The sequence below is a fragment of the Phascolarctos cinereus genome, unplaced genomic scaffold (genome assembly GCF_003287225.1).
Source record: "Phascolarctos cinereus isolate Bilbo 61053 unplaced genomic scaffold, phaCin_HiC Scaffold_726;HRSCAF=1367, whole genome shotgun sequence".
NCBI lineage: Eukaryota > Metazoa > Chordata > Mammalia > Diprotodontia > Phascolarctidae > Phascolarctos > Phascolarctos cinereus.
This window is the reverse complement of record NW_027556098.1, coordinates 155,925,050-155,938,900: the sequence shown is the minus strand read 5'-3', so window position 1 is coordinate 155,938,900 and position 13,851 is coordinate 155,925,050. Positions and strand designations below refer to the sequence as shown.

Below are 13,851 nucleotides of genomic sequence, written 5' to 3'. Positions count from 1 at the left end.
CCAATTTTTTTGAGTGGCAGTGCATCTCATCCGAGAGTGACCTGGGATTTATGGCAATCTGCACAATGTCATTTGATAGGAAGACTATTCAGAAGACTTCTCTATCTACGATGAACCCTCTTTCTTTTGGACTGTGCCTGTCTTTTCCCACAATCTAAAGTTTCATCTTCTATGCTGGACCAGGGCCTCTCCAACTCCTTTGTTTTAGTCTTGTTAATTTAGAATGTTTAAAGAAATTAAAAACACCTTGATAAAGGCTATATACAAATATCACAAATAACAAATGCAATTTGCTAAAGTTAAAGATAAATGCAGAGGCCTGGTAGATTATAGTTAGTATTTAGGATTTCATTTACACTTTTCAGTTAAATAGTACATTTATCTTTTCAGGATTTTGGTCTATCCTGATCCAATACATTTAATTTTCTATTCCTAAAAATAATCCATATACTGTAATAAGTCTATTAAAGAAGAGAATGTGTTTCGATAATACATTTTATTGATAGAGGCTTTATTATCTAAGGTAGAAATAAAATAAAAGGCCTGGGAAAACATAAAAGGAGAGCTTGTACACAATGTAACTGAATGCTAACTAAAATATAAGATGTGTAAGAAAATACAAAATGTGTTTTTGGAATCTTAGCGCAGAGGGAGAACTTAATGTTTAGGAAGATAAGAATCACCTCTTCTTCAAAGGAGGACCATCTTTTCCACTCCAGGAGTGTGAGACTGAGCACAGCTTCCTTCTGCCTCCTTACTCTTTCTTCATGGATCTCAATCAACAATTATTTTACTCTAGGGGCAACCTTATACTGAGTGGTCATAATGATTTCAAAGGCTCTTCTACTCCTTCCTCCCAATTACACTTGGTTGCTGATCCCTAGAATTGCTTTAATAAGGTTGTTAGTATTATTTTATAATAACTTTTATATTTGAGTTAGAGACAAAACATAAAAATGTCTGTAAGGTAACATACTAACCTAATTATTCTTGTGAAAGGAGTTAGTTTTTCAATCAACCAGGAAATGAAATTGAATGATTGTATATCCTTTTCATTCTTGAAGAAAGGGGTAGAACACATGAGAACACTCATTCTGTTCAACCATTCTTCTCAAAATGAAAAAGGGAAGAACGGCGATGACCCAGCATGTATGAAATCTGGGGGGCTTTGGATGGGAGAAGACATGTCAGCTCAGGTAGTAAAATAAAATAAATTTGAATTTATCTAAAAGTAGACTGGGACTCAGTAGCACAGTAACCATTCTTTATATACAAGTCAAGCATAGCAATAAGAATAATGGCACACCATAACCAGCCTACAGATTGAAATACTACATCTCTACTACTGGCTAAATTTTAAGGTGACATCACTTAACTATACATAAGTCTTAGATGTTGTTATTTCAAATTGCTAGTGTTCAAGAATACAAACAGCTGTAGTTTTTCTTGGTTATGGGGATAGTTATGTATATAGAAACAATGTTTAGTCAAAGCTACAGCAACAAATCACTGCAACTTGTCTAACTCTGTCCTTATGAAAATGGAACAAACCTAAGCTACAGGACATTACAAGTTCACTTTTTCTGAACAAGTAGTGTTAAAAAATAAAAAGGAGCTTAAATAAAAGACAAGAGCTATAAATTTAAAGGCTATAGGAGGTACAGAGAGGAAACCAAATGAGAGATAAAAATGTGTTAGAAACTGGCAGGAAGGAAGAAGATGGAAAATTAGTGGATGGCAAAAATAAGACTGGCTTGCAAGGGGAAAGAGCCAGAACACTAAGGGACAAAACATGGGATGGAGAGAAGAGGCTTTTGGAATAGGAGAAGAGGAAATGACTTTGAAACAGAATTAAATAATTAACCACTTTGCTCAATTCTCTGAGCCAATTTTCTAATTTAATTACTTTTGTTAAAAAAAATGATTTAGGTATAGGTAAAATTCACTTCCATAAAAAATACAGTCTGACAATAATCTACTGACTTAATTACACAGGTTATTTGAACATATTTTTTAAAAAGTTAGAATTCACTAGAATTAAATGTTTATTTTAAAAGGCAGCTACCAAAGAACTGACACAAATCCTTGCTAATGAAACAACTTAACAGTTATTCACATGTACAGGTGTCATTCTAAAGATGAGGTATATTGTTCTATGATTTGTAATTTCTTGCAATACCCAGAACTATTTGCAACAAAGATAAAAGATCTGCCTAGAAGCTTCCCCTGAAAGAGTTGACGAATAGTGATTACTGTTATTTTAGTGACACCATAAAAAAGTCAACATTTTAAAAGGCTTTTAATATGTAAGTATTCATAATATTATTACCTGGCAAAGACTGTTAACTATTACAGCTATAACACTAAAGGACTTGAGCTCAACATTTACCAAAAAGGGTATTCACAAGTGCTAGTAAAGGAAACACTTTCCCCTCCAAAAATTATGAAAGTTTATTTCAGTACAAATAGGTATTCTGAACTGCTACTATCATATTAAAAATCTGTCTAATAGACCATTCAACTATAAGGGGGCGGGACTGGACTGGACATGAAAGAGACTACCACCTGCTACAGCACAGGATCCAGACACTGTCCAAAGGAATTACTTTGAGTACCAAAAAGGACTCATTAGAAGAGTTTCACATCTACCATAGTCCAGCTGGCAGTTATCCTAACAATACCTTTATAATAAGGCTTCAGTAAAGGTTGAAAACTGATTGTTCAGAATGTCTGGAGAAAAAAAGCTATAACTTTGGTATGTTTTTTGTGTTTTCTTACACATTTGATAATTATGGTTTTAACAATAATAATAAATAACCTATAGGCATGACATACTAGAACTATACCTAAAAAACGCAATACTCAACTTCCGCAAAGTTGGCAATATTTTGTTCATGCTTCTGAAATGAATTATTTTGAATATATATTTAGATTTGCCTAAATTAGTGGCTCACCTTCCTACTTTGTCTGTAACATGATGTACTGGACAAGAATATAAAATTGTTACAGTATGACTGCTGAAATCAATAGATACAATCTTTAACCTAAACAGGAATTAGAAATATTACTGTAGTGAAGTTATCATAGCCCACTATGTCTTCTATTATTGTTATTCCACCTATAAATGGCTCTTAGAAAAAAAGCTCTTGAAGAGCAGAAGTGACCTATGATCTTTGCAAGCCTCAAAGTCATTCAGAAAATGCCTTGCACATTAAGATTTAATAGATTACAAGTGCACTAAGACTTCTGAAACAATCTGTATTAGTGGCATCCTGGTAAAGCACTGTATTTGAAGGCAAAGGAAACAGGTTTGAATCTTATTACCTGTATGATTTTGACCAACTCACTTCCTAAAATTTTAGTTTTGTGCTGGAGCGGAGAGATTATTGCATTTGGAGTTAGGAAGACCTGGGTTTGAGTACTGCCTCAGAAACTTAACTGTGTGACACTGGTCACCTCAGAGCCTCACTTTCCTTAACTAAAAAATGTGGATGATAGCACCTACAGTACAGGGTTGTTGTAAGGATCAAGTGAGATAATATTTGTAAAATGTTTAACAACTCTTAAAATGTTATAGAGATGTCACCTTTTATGATCACTTAACTATAAAGTGAGGCAGTTTGACTAAATAATCCCTTCCAATGCTGTGTTCCTTGATGTTATAAATATTTGGTTATCATTTTATTCTTAAGGCTGAATTTAATTTAATGAGAATGACTTTGGTTTTAATACTGTTATTCAGTGGTCAGAAGGAACTAAGCATCAGTACCAAAAGGCATTTTCTAAGATCAAATTAGTTACTTTCAATCTTCTCTAAAATAAATTCATGATATCTGATCTATTTCCTATGTAACTTTTCTTTTTAAAAATGACAAAGTTGTGAGTCAAACTGTACTTTCTTTTCAACGGTCACACTATAAGTAAAACTACCAGTTACTTTCTGCTAGTATAAACACTAGATGGGTGTAAACCCACTTAGTGTGTAGGATGATCCCAGCATATGTTTATTAACTCCCCCCACACACAATTAAGGCAATTGGTAGTTAAAAGTATCGAAAGATTAACTAATCAAAAAAACCATCCACTGATGCATACTGAGTATCTACCAGCTTTTTTCTTAACCAAGTTGTGCCTACAGAAAGAGTTGGTGGTGTTAAAAATCTAGTAGCAAGTAAGCTTAGGACAGGGGTCCTAGAATTAAAACAGACCACCAAAGACCACCTCTGTGGTGCTAAGGATAGCTACCATAGGCCAAAGGAAAATGCTACTTCATCCAATCGCCAGTCTGGGGACTAAAGGAATTAGTCAAAATGCAACAAGCCTTTAGCACATTAGGTGCTTAACATTTGCTATTATAGACCACAAATTAAAAATACAATCACACAAACAATTCTATTATAACAATGAGAAGGCAAAATTCAATTATACAAACTACTCTCCCCCTGCATTTCGAAAAGGGTATACAATCATTTTTTTATACTGCACTTTCACTCCATCCAACTTTATATGAGCTTTTAGTTTGACAATATTTGCCAATTTTTACAAGGTTCATTTTCCTAAATTTTTTTTAAATGGCTATTGACCAAAAGCTCTAAACTTACATTGAGAAGCACCTTTTCTGTCTTTTATTAGAAACTTGAAAACAAGCCAATCACAGAAAAGGCAAGTTAATGTAGTTGTACTCAGCTGGCTTCAGAGAGAAAACCACCTTTGAGTCAAAGGACCAGAGAGAATTTTTTTTTGGGGGGGAATAAACCAACCTCAAACACCCCATTGTTAATGAAACTTCAAACACACTATCACCAGAAGGAGAAAAGCCCTTGCCAGGGGTATTTGACACTGACAGCGTCGCTCAACTTGCTCTTACATATACCCAACCTGCCCTAGTGCTTCTTCAGGACAGAAAGACGAACAGAAAAGATTTCGCTACTAGTCCCACTGCCCCCTTAAAAAAAGGGAGTGAGTGACCGTGTGCGTGTGTGTGTGTGTGTGGTGTGTAACAGTCAACATTTTTTCCCTTCAAAGTAGTGTGACAAGGGCTCACCATTCGCTCTAAACGTAAAAAAAAATTTTTTTTTCGAAACAAACAAAAAGCTTCCCCTTGCCCCGAGAGGCCGCTGCTGCCCAGGCCCCGAGAGTTGGGGTGCACAGGCACGGACCCCCCACAGAGAGATCGGCGTCTCTCGGGCCTGGTGTTTCTGCTCTCCCAGTCCTCGGGGACGCAGCAGCAACTACAGCAGCTGCAGCCGCCGCCGCCATGGCAGGGACACAGGCACCACAGACGGCGCTCCCCCCCGTGCTTCCTCCACTAGGCCTATGGGGACTCGGTCTTCACATGGCCCAGGGCCGGGGGAAGGGGGGAGGGCTGAAGGCAGCCCAAGGTTCGGCGGCCGGGGGGGGGGGCGCGTCTTTCGAACCCCGCCGGTCGGGGGCCAGGGTCGCAGGCGGGTCCCTGGGACCTTGGCCGGCTCAGCTGGGAAGGCCATCCCCCCACCCGCGACACACCCCCTCCCCCCATCTTCTCCTCCTCAACCAAACACCTTCTCCGTTAGAGCGACGGGTTGGCGGGCGGGGGAGGGAGGAGCGGTATACCGGGGAGCTGAAGTGGGGGATGGAGGCGGCGGAGGTGGCGGGGGTGGTTGTGGAAATGTCTCTTACCCGAGTTACTGAGGAGGAGGAGGAGGAGGAGGAGGCGGTCGGAGCGCGGCGCAGCAAGGAGACAGCGGGGTTGGGTGGGCGCGACTGGGAATCACACGGGAGAGAATTAACCCCATCACCAGCCCCGGACACCGGCTCCAGCGGCTACCGCTGCTAAAGAAGACCCGCCCACCACCACCACGCACTAGTCCCCGTCCACCTCCTCCAGGGGGAAGCTGGCCAATTGCTGGTCGGAAAGCTGAGGAAAGACACCAACCTCCACCAATCAGTTCTCCGAACCCGCCCCTTTCTACTCTCTCCCCCCACCCTGCTGCGCCCCTCCCTGGCCGCGGTCGAGCTAAGTGCCAACCCTACTTCAGTCCCGGAGAAAAAAAAGAACCAATCGGCTTCAGGGATCTCCGCTTGAGGGACGCGGTCATTGGCCAATCCCTGGGTCGCTCTGGGTGATAAGGCTTTTCCTTCTCCTGTTAACGAGGCCACCTTTTCCCTGAGGTTTGGGATTGTAGCGGGGCTAGATTGAGAAATCGTTCCCTAGAGTCTGAAAAGACGGTCTTTCGCTCGTGTGATTATTACGGTTAGAGATGAGGAAACGTCCTTGAGCTCTAAGAGGCAGCTTATTAGGAACGTCGGTCCTCCGAGTTTTCAACACCTGGCTTCAGTAGCTAAGAGCGATGGTTTCCCCACCTTTCCCGCACACCTCTTAGCGGGAAACTACAGTTCCCATCATAGCCTGCAATATTCTTGCACACTATTCTTCCTTTACTTTCGGCTGAGCATCATGGGAACTGCAAGCCGACTTTGGCCAATGGGAAGGGAGAAGGCATGGGGGCGGGAAGCCAGTAACCCTCCCCCACCCTGCGTTTTCTCAGGTGTGGTTAGGGTGTACCGCGGACTTTTCCTTTCCAGCCTTTCTCAACCCCCAGATTCGTGAGGCAGAAGGAAGGAAAATTGTCTCAGAAGACATTCTCAGAAACGAGATTGGGGTTGTTTCCCCCCCCCCCAGCCCCCGCCTTTCCCTTCGCCGCGCCTCTTTGACGTCACGTCCGCCAAGGGGCGGGCCCACGCTCCTAAACCCATGGCGGGAGCCTGAGCTTCAGTGTGTCCCCGGCCAGGTGTGGGTGTGAGTTTGGCGTGGTGGACAGGTATCGTCCGCCTCTGCTGCCGCCCAGGTTGGAAGGGGATGTTGGAGGCTGAGTAGGGGACATGGGGGAGGAGCGTCTCGTTGCTTTCGAGGAGAATGAAGTGGGGGGGAGGGGCGGTGTGTTCCTATGGCCTGTTACGCAGTGGAGAGTGTGCTGGATTTGTAGTCAGGACGACCAAAGTTAAAATCCAGCCCCAGGCATTTGGCAGTTCTGTGACCCTGGACAAGTCATTTAATCTCTGCCTCAGTTTCCTCAACTGTAAAATGGGGATAATAATAGTACCTATCTCACAGGTTGCTGTCAAGATAAGATAATATTTGTAAAGCGTTTTGCAAACCTTAAAGCAGTATAACACTTGTTTCCACCCCTAGACTTGTCACATACTATAATTTTTGCTGTCCTCCTGGCCAGTCAGTCAAGCGTTTATTAAATGTTACTATAGGCTGGGGATTTAGAAACAAAACAAAACTCCCTGGCAAAAATATGTTCCTTGCTGTTGAGGAGCTTACATTCTAATAGGGGAGACGTTATAGTGTTTGCAAAGAACTATCTACAAACAAGATAGATACAGGATAATTGGGAGGTAATTTAAGAAGGAAAGCACTACCATTAAGGCTAGTACGTGGTCAGTTTATTCAATTTAGGATGTAAACAAGCATTTGTTAAGGTTCTCCACAAATATTTCATTTGATCCTACAACAACCCTAGAAGGAAGGCACTATTATTCCCATTTTACAGTGGAAAAAAAAATGAGGCAAAGTTTAAGTGATTTGGTCAAGGTCACAGATAGTAAGAGGCTTAGCATCTTCCTGATTTCAAGCTAGCCCTCTATCCAACTGTCTCTGTATTTAAAACGTATATAAAAGTATTTTAGAAAGCTCATTGTAGGTGTTCCACAAGTATTTTTTGCCTGAGATCAATGTATGTAGCCAGCTGTCCATGAGTGTGACATATCACGTAAGGCTAAAACAAAGTGATTTTGGATACAGCATAGTAACAGTGGAAAGAGGTCTATACCTGAAGTTAGAGTAGTGGAGTTCAAATGCTATCTCTGCCACTTAATACTGTCCAACCTTGGTTAAGCTAGTTGTCATAAGTAGAAAGTGAATGTGTTGAACCTGATGAATGCTAAGATTTCTCTCAGTTCTAAATCAATGATCCTGTGAATTCTTCCTCCCCTAAAATTTTTATATGGGTAAAATTAAGTTAATATGAACTTCAGAGGTGTGTTTGGTGGAAAAAATCACAGAAATACAGTATGCATTTTGAGGATAGGATAGAAGTCTTTGCCATGGTAAGATAGGGCCTGATGGTGGTTTGACTCAGCTATGTGACCCTTAGGACTTCTTCAGCATTGGCTAAGGAATTGCTGTCTCCTTGAGACAGCCTAGAAGAGGAAGCCCTGACTCACTGTACTTTAATAACTGTTTTTAAGTATCAGACATCTTTTCTGCCCTTCATCTTATGATGTAACTGGGGAGAGAAGACTAACACTGGAATCTTCCCTTTTTTTCACATCCTATTCATTTCTGAGACTTTCATCATGTTGGGGTTTTTTTTTGTCTTCACTATTTTCTGTACTCATTTCACCTGTTTTTCACTTTGTGGTACCTCATCCCAAACATCTCTACCATGTACCTTCACTTTCATGCCTGTTTAATTTTATTTCCTTCATCAACTGTTCCTTTTTGTACTTCACATTTCATATTTGCCCTAGATTGTAGGCTTCTGAATTGAAAATAACAACTCTTATTCATGTAGTATTGTAACTTCCATATGGACTGTTGCATTCAGATATCTCAGTGGTGCTTATATAGTAACTCATGTCGAACTTTATATCAGCCCATACTTACCTGGTGTGATGTAAATCTGTTTAAATTTTTTCCTATTAGTTCATCAAGGCAGAGAAATGTTGAGTACTCAGTGTACTAGGTCATCGAGTGTTCATTGAATTAAAAAATTTTAGAATTGGAATGGACCTAAGATGTTTAATACCTTCAGTTTACAGGTGTAGTCTGTAAGCTTTTTGCCTTAAGGATCAGTCAACAGGAGAGGAAGAAGAATATGCATATTTCTTCAGCCAATCCAGGGTTCTTGAAATAATGACAGAGCATGGGATTGTCAGGAGGTTTTTACATCTCAAATTAGTGTCAATATAGCTACATCAATTTGATAATACTTTGGGAAACAGCCTCGTACCATCCTTTTGATGGAAGGATAAATAAAATGTATTATTCTTTACTTACTGCTATATAACTTTGAGACAATAACTTTTCCACAGATCTTAGTTAATAGAGAAAAGCCTTGACAGGGTACTTATTCTCAATATTCTTCTCATACTCATTATTACCATCTTTAATTTTTTTAAATGTGGAATGCTATACACATCAGTATGTTCTAGAGTTAATCTGAAGAACAAGAGAGTGGAACTGCTTGATTTCTACAGTCTTTTCAGTTCTTGTTTCAATCTAGTAAGCATTTATTAATAACGTTTTAGGCACAGTGATACAAAAAGGAAACAATCTTTGCCTTCAAGGATCTTGCATTTCTTTTGGATACTTATGTATTTACATGCCTTTGGTGTTGAGATTTGAAGGAAACTAGGAATTGCAAGAGGTAGAGATAAGGAGGGAGTGTGTTTCAGGCATGCTAGGCATAGAAATGGAAGATGGAGAATTGTGTGAGGAACAGCAAGAAGGTCAGTGTGGCTAGCCAAAGAGTTCATGCAGGAGAATAATATCTAATAATACTCAAAAGATAAGTTGAGCCAATTTAAGGAGGACTTTAGAAGCCAAATCAAAGACTTTGTATTTGATTCTAGAAGTAATAAGGAATCATGAGAGTTTTTTGAGGAGTAGAATGATGATCAGACTTGCACTTTGATAAAATTACTGTGTAGAGGGTGGATTAGGGGAGAGAGATGAGGCTGGGAAAGAATTGCAGTCATCTGGGCAAGAGGTGATGACAGCCTGAACTATGGTGCAGTAGCTGATTCAATGGAGATGGTGGTGAGGGCTATTTGAGACAGATGACTCCAGGTTTGTTAATGTGTGATAAAATGATGGTGTCTTCATTAGAAAAAAGAAAGTTTAGAAGAGTAATGGGTTGGGAGGAAGGGAAAAGGAAAGAAGGAAGGAAACAAGCATTTATTAAACACTTACTATATGTCACTCTGCTAAGTTCCAAGAATACAAATACAAAAACATTCCTTACTCTTAAAGAGCTTACATTCTGGGGCAGCTAGGTGGTGCAGTGGATAGAGCACTGGCCTGAAGTTAGGAGGACCTGAGTTCAAATCCGGCATCAGACCAAACACTTGACACTTACTAGCTGTGTGACCCTGGGCAAGTCACTTAACCCCAATTGCCTAAAAAAAAAAAAGAGCTTACATTCTAGTGGAAGAAGACAGCACTGAAAAGGAGGTGGTGGTGATACACTACCTGTCTAGGATCTTGATTTTTAATACTAAAAGCCAGGAACGTTGCTGAGAGGGGAATGTAGACCAGCCTGGGTCTTTCCACAAAATGGAATTCCTAAGAGAAACTCACCAGTGGGAAAAAGGGGTGGGCCTTAATGAGGGATTGTCTGTGTTGAAAAAGCAGCAGAGTATTGACTTTTTCAGGGCCGTGAGGTCCTAGGTGCTGAGGGAAATTCCATGATGAGACAGCAAGTGCACAGCAGAATTTTGGTTCTTAAGTCTAGAATCTGGGAATACAGCTAGGAGCAAGAAATAATGAATTGTTTTAAATGTGTCAAGTTTGAGGTGTATATGAGATATTGAGCTGAAAATGTCCAAAGGGCAGGTGATGGTGCAAGACTGAAGCTTGGGAGAAAAATTAGGACTGGATTTATAGAATATGAACTGAATAGGTGTTTTACAACTACTTATATTTCTATATTGTAGAGTGTAGGTATCCATAGTAGATGGTTAGAAATCAAAAAGTACTACCAAGTATTTTCTGGATGCCCTGGGTACTAGGTACTGTGCAGAAATGAGAAAATGAGATAACGTATAAGTTTTGCAAACCTTAAAGCACTACACAAATGCTAGCTACTATTAGTGTTATTATTATCATTATCATGATGATTACTACTACCAGGAGAGACACACAAGCATAAGAAATAGTCCCTGCCCTCTAGAAGTTTATAGTCCATTTTCAGTCATTACATAATAAAAGACAATGAAACTCTGCCTATGAAAAAAGAAAATCTATCTATGTACCATAGTCCATGACTAGCACCTTCCTCACAGAATTATTGTGAAGCTCAAATGAGATAATATATGTAAAGCACCTTGCAAACCTTAAAGTATTATATAAATACTAAAGAATATTAATACCATTATTAGACTATAGTGCAGACCATAAATCCAAAGGAATTGAGAAAAAAACAATCATAGCATATAGTACTTAGGAATTCATGAAAGAGTGGAGGAGGAGGAATACTCCAAAGATTAGGAAAAATATGTTCAAATGCATGGAGAAAGGAATAATTACAGTCTATATAGAAACAATAAAATGCATGAATAGGATGGGATTTTTACTAGGGAATAGTGGTTAATATGGTTGAATTGGGGATCCATTTGAACAAAAATGGTTAACCAAAGGGACCGTAAGCCAGGGTAAGTGAGGAGGAAAAGAGCCAGTTCTCAGCTGCCCTCATTGAGTTCAAGTCACCAGGTTTGGATAAGCATGTCCTTGCATGGTTAAAAAAAAATCATGGATTTGATCGCTAAACTTCTGGAAGTAATCTTTAAAAAAACTAAAATTCACTAAGAACCACTGTACTTTTATCAAGAACAGGGCTGGCCATATTTAATTTGGTATTCTTTTCAGATAAGGTTACAGGGCTTTATGAAATGGAGTTAACCAAAAAAGCCACAACATTAAACTTAAGGATCTTGTACTAAGAAACAGTTGTGACAACTTCTCTTTTGGTACAATGATTAGCTTTTTCTGCAATTAGCACTTATAAGTGACTTTGCATTTAAATATGTATATGTATACATATATACATATATGTTCTCTTTCTTTAATGAGCTTTTAAATACCTTGATGGCAAGAACCATGTCTCTTTTCTTTAACCAGTACTGCACCTTGAACATAGCAGGTACTCAATAAATGTTAATTGATTTATTGATATTTGGTTCCCTGCAGTCAACAATCCAAATTGGATGACATATTCTCTTATGTTATTTTTTTAATCATACTGAATTTATTGTTACTGTCAGAAAATTTGCAACACTGTGTTTTGTTCTTGAATAAAAAACAAAAACCACTTGATTAGCCAACTTTCTTCCAGACAAAAATTTAAGAAATATAAATGTGTCAGTAATTAAGACATTTGAAATAAAGCAGAAAATATCTTGTCTTTTAGTGATCTGTCCTAAATAATGGTGTTCATTTGTAGATATATTGATTTTTGTGTGTAGTATGTGGAATTAGTCTCATTCCATACCTTGTAATTGTCAAGAGCTATTACAAATAACTCATGAGTGATGCCAACTCTCTGAGGGATGATATGGTCTTTATAGCTATCCGTTGTGATAAAATTACTCTGATGTAGTTGGAGTTACTAGAAGCCTGACAGAAAAGGAGTCATATCACTTGCCACAGTTCTGGAATGCTTTCAGTGTCAAATTGCAGTTGGGACTGTCAGGTTCCCCACCTGCAACAATCTCAGCAATGAAAACAGTGATTGTTAAGTATCCAGTTGTTTGGCTAGAATAAAAGGTTGAATTACTGTAGGCTAATGGAAAGTTTCTTTTTAGTGATTATGAATTTGTCTATATGTAATCCAGATTTTAACCTATGTACTTTATATAGGTTTTCCTTCATCTGGCCTCAGTGGGGACCAAAATAAATCAACTGTTAATAGGCTCTTTGATTTTCTGTGCCAAGGCCTGCATCTTGATTCTGTGCATAGCTTTTAGTGGTGACTTAACTCCTTAAGGAATTTTCTCAAATGTCTGTATAAATTCTGAATATTCTCTGAATTAGTGCTTCTGGGACCATGCTACTTTAATGTTCTTCAGGCTGAAAGTGAACATTTAGTATAGTTTAACCTTAAAGTATATATATATTAGATGTTATGAGCTCAGCATTTTGATGCATGATTGTCATATCTTTAGCCCCTGCAATTTGAGCCATCATCTTTCTTAACTTTTTCAGAAGAGTGGGAATAGTCGGAAAATAAATAGTTGTATCTCAAAACTGTGAGAAGTTATTATGGATCACTGTGCTTGAGAGCTGGCCTCTGACCATTCTTTGATTATTCCTTGTTATACCACTTTAGAATATTGAACTGCACATTGAAAGACCTGGATTCCAATCCTGCTTTTGTCAGCATCCTAACATTTTGGCTTGGACAGGTCACTCAGGTTGTTTGGGTTTCAGCATCTTTGTTTATAAATCATCTAGTTGGGCTTCCTTCTAGGACTTCACTACTTCTGTGGAGTGCCAAAGGTTGCTTATATCCTTTAATGGTATCAATGATTAATTGTTTGCAAGATGGGAGAATGCATGCCAGCTGAATGAAAATAGAGGATTTTCTACTAATAATTATTCTTACTAGGGGGAAAAATACTTAAATGGTTGCTAACTTTAGATATCTTCCATTTTTCTTTTGCTCAAAATTTAAAGAATAAAAAACCCAGAATGTTGAAAACTAGAAATAAATTAATTTTTGAAAAGAATAAAAAAAAACCATAGATAACAGTTTGTGACTTAATAAGTGAAAAGCAGTAGCTCAGTCCAGAACATTTCCATGATTCAGATGAGCATAAAAGAAATAAATACTCCAGAAGTGAGGAACAAATAAGCTTGTACTTAGCATTTTTGATAATTGTTTTATTTTACCTGGGTAGAATGTTATCAGTAGAGAATGTTTACACTAAAAGGTTATGCTCTAATATTAGGAATACAGATTTGCTTCCCTACTCAACTCCCAAATTAAATAGCTATGCCTACTCATTGACACTATTCTTTTTTTCACTCTGAAAGCAAAATGACTCTTCTTATTCTGTTCTTAATAGGAAATACTAATTGATGTC

The 13,851-nt window shown here is 38.7% G+C and overlaps 1 protein-coding gene across 4 annotated transcripts in view; it reads left to right on the top strand.

Moving 5' to 3' along the window:
• The first annotated feature begins 6,532 nt into the window (after window positions 1–6,532).
• The window catches only part of ZRANB3 (zinc finger RANBP2-type containing 3), a 205,103-nt gene continuing 197,784 nt past the window's right edge, over window positions 6,533–13,851 (top strand). For 2 of the 4 annotated variants that reach the window (XR_002328783.2, XM_021009480.2), the window contains exon 1: window positions 6,536–6,827. The gene's annotated coding sequence lies outside the window, so the exon portion shown is untranslated. Of the gene's footprint in view, window positions 6,828–13,851 lie in introns of all 4 variants that reach the window. The other 2 variants (XM_078146830.1, XM_021009481.2) reach the window with 2 other exon arrangements.